Below are 6281 nucleotides of genomic sequence, written 5' to 3' on the forward strand. Positions count from 1 at the left end.
TGATCTGTGCTGTGCTGTGAGAGGGGTGCTGTGATCTGTGCTGTGAGAGGGGTGCTGTAATCTGTGCTGTGCTGTGAGAGGGGTGCTGTGATCTGTGTTGTGCTGTGAGAGGGGTGCTGTGATCTGTGCTGTGCTGTGAGAGGGGTGCTGTAATCTGTGCTGTGCTGTGCTGTGAGAGGGGTGCTGTGATCTGTGCTGTGCTGTGATCTGTGCTGTGCTGTGATCTGTGCTGTGCTGTGAGAGGGGTGCTGTGATCTGTGTTGTGCTGTGAGAGGGGTGCTGTGATCTGTGCTGTGCTGTGAGAGGGGTGCTGTGATCTGTGCTGTGCTGTGAGAGGGGTGCTGTGATCTGTGCTGTGCTATGAGAGGGGTGCTGTGATCTGTGTTGTGCTGTGAGAGGGGTGCTGTGATCTGTGCTGTGCTGTGAGAGGGGTGCTGTGATCTGTGCTGTGCTGGTATCTGTTCTGGTAGAGGGGCGCTGGGACCACAGAACAATGGGGGAAGGGGCTACCGCATAGTGAGGCCACACCTCTTTTCAGGATCTAACTGGGTGGGGTACCACCCAAAATCTTGCCTATGGCACTAATTTGGCTAGGGCCGGCTCTGCCTTTAGGGCATGCTAAAACTGTGGCAGGGCATGCTTGGGGTGTGTAGTTCTGCAGCAGCAGGAGTGCCACCTGTTACCTATCCTTGTACAGTAGGGCAGATGCAGGAGCGGAGCACACTGATCTATACTTGCCATTGATTGTCAGGAAGACTCCCTGAAATAGTAGCAATCTCCCTGACTCCCTGAAGAGTTTACCAATCCCCATGATTGCACCTTACCCCCATTATGTAGCTGTTATATACATCAATATATACATTCAAATGGGATCATTAGTATCATCCCCCCTGCATTGGTTATAAGTCACAATGATCCCTATGGCTACATGCATTTTCTAAACAGTATCAGTGTGTTTTCATCAACATGTCGATCCTACTAACTGCTTTGGGGCTCATTTACATGTGGATGTAAGTCTGGTTTATGACACGCCCCTCAGATGTAGCAGTGCTGTGAGAGGGGTGCTGTGATCTGTGTTGTGCTGTGAGAGGGGTGCTGTGATCTGTGCTGTGTTGTGCTGTGAGAGGGGTGATGTGATCTGTGCTGTGCTGTGAGAGGGGTGCTGTAATCTGTGCTGTGCTGTGCTGTGAGAGGGGTGCTGTGATCTGTGCTGTGCTGTGAGAGGGGTGCTGTGATCTGTGCTGTGCTGTGAGAGGGGTGCTGTGATCTGTGCTGTGCTGTGAGAGGGGTGCTGTGATCTGTGCTGTGCTGTGCTGTGATGTGAGAGGGGTGCTGTAATCTGTGCTGTGCTGTGAGAGGGGTGCTGTAATCTGTGCTGTGCAGTGAGAGGGGTGCTGTGATCTGTGCTGTGCTGTGAGAGGGGTGCTGTGATCTGTGCTGTGCTGTGAGAGGGGTGCTGTGATCTGTGCTGTGCTGTGAGAGGGGTGCTGTGATCTGTGCTGTGCTGTGAGAGGGGTGCTGTGATCTGTGCTGTGCTGTGAGAGGGGTGCTGTGATCTGTGCTGTGCTGTGAGAGGGGTGCTGTGATCTGTGCTGTGCTGTGAGAGGGGTGCTGTGATCTGTGTTGTGCTGTGAGAGGGGTGCTGTGATCTGTGCTGTGCTGTGAGAGGGGTGCTGTGATCTGTGCTGTGCTGTGAGAGGGGTGCTGTGATCTGTGTTGTGCTGTGAGAGGGGTGCTGTGATCTGTGCTGTGCTGTGAGAGGGGTGCTGTGATCTGTGTTGTGCTGTGAGAGGGGTGCTGTGATCTGTGCTGTGTTGTGCTGTGAGAGGGGTGCTGTGATCTGTGCTGTGCTGTGAGAGGGGTGCTGTGATCTGTGCTGTGCTGTGAGAGGGGTGCTGTGAGAGGGGTGCTGTGATCTGTGCTGTGCTGTGAGAGGGGTGCTGTGATCTGTGCTGTGCTGTGAGAGGGGTGCTGTGATCTGTGCTGTGCTGTGAGAGGGGTGCTGTGATCTGTGCTGTGCTGTGATCTGTGCTGTGCTGCGAGAGGGGTGCTGTGATCTGTGCTGTGCTGTGAGAGGGGTGCTGTGATCTGTGTTGTGCTGTGAGAGGGGTGCTGTGATCTGTGCTGTGCTGTGAGAGGGGTGCTGTGATCTGTGTTGTGCTGTGAGAGGGGTGCTGTGATCTGTGCTGTGTTGTGCTGTGAGAGGGGTGATGTGATCTGTGCTGTGCTGTGAGAGGGGTGCTGTAATCTGTGCTGTGCTGTGCTGTGAGAGGGGTGCTGTGATCTGTGCTGTGCTGTGAGAGGGGTGCTGTGATCTGTGCTGTGCTGTGAGAGGGGTGCTGTGATCTGTGCTGTGCTGTGATGTGAGAGGGGTGCTGTGATCTGTGCTGTGCTGTGATGTGAGAGGGGTGCTGTGATCTGTGCTGTGCTGTGAGAGGGGTGCTGTAATCTGTGCTGTGCAGTGAGAGGGGTGCTGTGATCTGTGCTGTGCTGTGAGAGGGGTGCTGTGATCTGTGTTGTGCTGTGAGAGGGGTGCTGTGATCTGTGCTGTGCTGTGAGAGGGGTGCTGTGATCTGTGTTGTGCTGTGAGAGGGGTGCTGTGATCTGTGCTGTGTTGTGCTGTGAGAGGGGTGCTGTGATCTGTGCTGTGCTGTGAGAGGGGTGCTGTGATCTGTGCTGTGCTGTGAGAGGGGTGCTGTGAGAGGGGTGCTGTGATCTGTGCTGTGCTGTGAGAGGGGTGCTGTGATCTGTGCTGTGCTGTGAGAGGGGTGCTGTGATCTGTGCTGTGCTGTGAGAGGGGTGCTGTGATCTGTGCTGTGCTGTGATCTGTGCTGTGCTGCGAGAGGGGTGCTGTGATCTGTGCTGTGCTGTGAGAGGGGTGCTGTGATCTGTGTTGTGCTGTGAGAGGGGTGCTGTGATCTGTGCTGTGCTGTGAGAGGGGTGCTGTGATCTGTGTTGTGCTGTGAGAGGGGTGCTGTGATCTGTGCTGTGTTGTGCTGTGAGAGGGGTGATGTGATCTGTGCTGTGCTGTGAGAGGGGTGCTGTAATCTGTGCTGTGCTGTGCTGTGAGAGGGGTGCTGTGATCTGTGCTGTGCTGTGAGAGGGGTGCTGTGATCTGTGCTGTGCTGTGAGAGGGGTGCTGTGATCTGTGCTGTGCTGTGAGAGGGGTGCTGTGATCTGTGCTGTGCTGTGATGTGAGAGGGGTGCTGTGATCTGTGCTGTGCTGTGAGAGGGGTGCTGTAATCTGTGCTGTGCAGTGAGAGGGGTGCTGTGATCTGTGCTGTGCTGTGAGAGGGGTGCTGTGATCTGTGCTGTGCTGTGAGAGGGGTGCTGTGATCTGTGCTGTGCTGTGAGAGGGGTGCTGTGATCTGTGCTGTGCTGTGAGAGGGGTGCTGTGATCTGTGCTGTGCTGTGATCTGTGCTGTGCTGTGAGAGGGGTGCTGTGATCTGTGCTGTGCTGTGATCTGTGCTGTGAGAGGGGTGCTGTGATCTGTGCTGTGCTGTGAGAGGGGTGCTGTGATCTGTGCTGTGCTGTGAGAGGGGTGCTGTGATCTGTGTTGTGTTGTGAGAGGGGTGCTGTGATCTGTGCTGTGCTGTGATCTGTGCTGTGCTGTGAGAGGGGTGCTGTGATCTGTGCTGTGCTGTGAGAGGGGTGCTGTGATCTGTGTTGTGCTGTGAGAGGGGTGCTGTGATCTGTGCTGTGCTGTGAGAGGGGTGCTGTGATCTGTGTTGTGCTGTGAGAGGGGTGCTGTGATCTGTGCTGTGTTGTGCTGTGAGAGGGGTGTTGTGATCTGTGCTGTGCTGTGAGAGGGGTGCTGTGATCTGTGCTGTGCTGTGAGAGGGGTGCTGTGAGAGGGGTGCTGTGATCTGTGCTGTGCTGTGAGAGGGGTGCTGTGATCTGTGCTGTGCTGTGAGAGGGGTGCTGTGATCTGTGCTGTGCTGTGAGAGGGGTGCTGTGATCTGTGCTGTGCTGTGATCTGTGCTGTGCTGCGAGAGGGGTGCTGTGATCTGTGCTGTGCTGTGAGAGGGGTGCTGTGATCTGTGTTGTGCTGTGAGAGGGGTGGTGTGATCTGTGCTGTGCTGTGAGAGGGGTGCTGTGATCTGTGCTGTGCTGTGAGAGGGGTACTGTAATCTGTGCTGTGCTGTGAGAGGGGTGCTGTGATCTGTGCTGTGCTGTGAGAGGGGTGCTGTGCTGTGAGAGGGGTGCTGTGATCTGTGCTGTGCTGTGATCTGTGCTGTGCTGTGAGAGGGGTGCTGTGATCTGTGCTGTGCTGTGAGAGGGGTGCTGTGATCTGTGTTGTGCTGTGAGAGGGGTGCTGTGATCTGTGCTGTGCTGTGAGAGGGGTGCTGTGATCTGTGCTGTGCTGTGAGAGGGGTGCTGTGATCTGTGCTGTGCTGTGATCTGTGCTGTGCTGCGAGAGGGGTGCTGTGATCTGTGCTGTGCTGTGAGAGGGGTGCTGTGATCTGTGTTGTGCTGTGAGAGGGGTGGTGTGATCTGTGCTGTGCTGTGAGAGGGGTGCTGTGATCTGTGCTGTGCTGTGAGAGGGGTACTGTAATCTGTGCTGTGCTGTGAGAGGGGTGCTGTGATCTGTGCTGTGCTGTGAGAGGGGTGCTGTGCTGTGAGAGGGGTGCTGTGATCTGTGCTGTGCTGTGATCTGTGCTGTGCTGTGAGAGGGGTGCTGTGATCTGTGCTGTGCTGTGAGAGGGGTGCTGTGATCTGTGTTGTGCTGTGAGAGGGGTGCTGTGATCTGTGCTGTGCTGTGAGAGGGGTGCTGTGATCTGTGCTGTGCTGTGAGAGGGGTGCTGTGATCTGTGCTGTGCTGTGAGAGGGGTGCTGTGATCTGTGCTGTGCTGGTATCTGTTCTGGTAGAGGGGCGCTGGGACCACAGAACAATGGGGGAAGGGGCTACCGCATAGTGAGGCCACACCTCTTTTCAGGATCTAACTGGGTGGGGTACCACCCAAAATCTTGCCTAGGGCACTAATTTGGCTAGGGCCGGCTCTGCCTTTAGGGCATGCTAAAACTGTGGCAGGGCATGCTTGGGGTGTGTAGTTCTGCAGCAGCAGGAGTGCCACCTGTTACCTACCCCCGTTACCTATCCTTGCACAGTAGGGCAGATGCAGGAGCGGAGCACACTGATCTATACTTGCCATTGATTGTCAGGAAGACTCCCTGAAATAGTAGCAATCTCCCTGACTCCCTGAAGAGTTTACCAATCCCCCTGATTGCACCTTACCCCCATTATGTAGCTGTTATATACATCAATATATACATTCAAATGGGATCATTAGTATCATCCCCCCTGCATTGGTTATAAGGCACAATGATCCCTATGGCTACATGCATTTTCTAAACAGTATCAGTGTGTTTTCATCAACATGTCGATCCTACTAACTGCTTTGGGGCTCATTTACATGTGGATGTAAGTCTGGTTTATGACATGCCCCTCAGATGTAGCAGTACACGCCCACTTTACTGCTGCGCTCACATTCTCCGTGAAACGCTTTATCAAAGTAGGCAGATATGCACTGATGCCCATGTCTAGTTGCAAACCAAGTGTACAGGTAAGGGTAGGCCCGCCAAGAGCCGCGGCGGGCCCGGGTAACAGGGGGCATGGCCTAACCGTGGGAGGCGTGGCCACGCCCCCTTCGGGGGAAAAAAAATAAAGATTTTCAGCGCCGCTTTGCGCTGGCGAGGGGGGCGCTCTGAGCCCCCTCAGCACAGCGCAAAGCCAGGGGGGCGTGATCAGTGTGATTACTCCCCCCCCCGCAGGCCTAGGAGACGAGCAGTCTCACACTGCAGCTCAGCACACGCTGTGTGCTGGGCTGCTGTGAGGGAGGGGGGCGGCGTCGGACCTGGGCCCCTCAGGAAGCCCGGGCCTGCCCCCCCCCTCTTGGTGCCCCTGGGTACGGGAGGGGGCGCATCACAAGATGCGTATAACCCTGCCTATTGGTAAATATGCGCGTATGTCCGTGAACGCAATGCAGGAGCACATACGTGTGATTTCAGTCCAACTCAGCATCAGGTCCATAACAATAGGAAAACTTTATCATAGGGTACGTGAAACGCACAATATTTAAGTCTCGGGAAATCATATGTAAGCGACTACTCCCATGAGGGAATATTTATTAAAGCGCGACTTTTTAGAAGTGGAGATGTTGCCCATAGCAACCAATCAGATTCGAATCATCCTTTAACTTGCACCTTCTAGAAGATAATTGCTAGAATCCGATTGGTTGCTATCGGCAACATCTCCACTTTTATAAACTCGCACTTTAGT

This window comes from Taudactylus pleione, unplaced genomic scaffold (assembly GCF_031769625.1).
Source record: "Taudactylus pleione unplaced genomic scaffold, aTauple2 ptg000003l, whole genome shotgun sequence".
NCBI classification, from domain to species: Eukaryota; Metazoa; Chordata; class Amphibia; order Anura; family Myobatrachidae; genus Taudactylus; species Taudactylus pleione.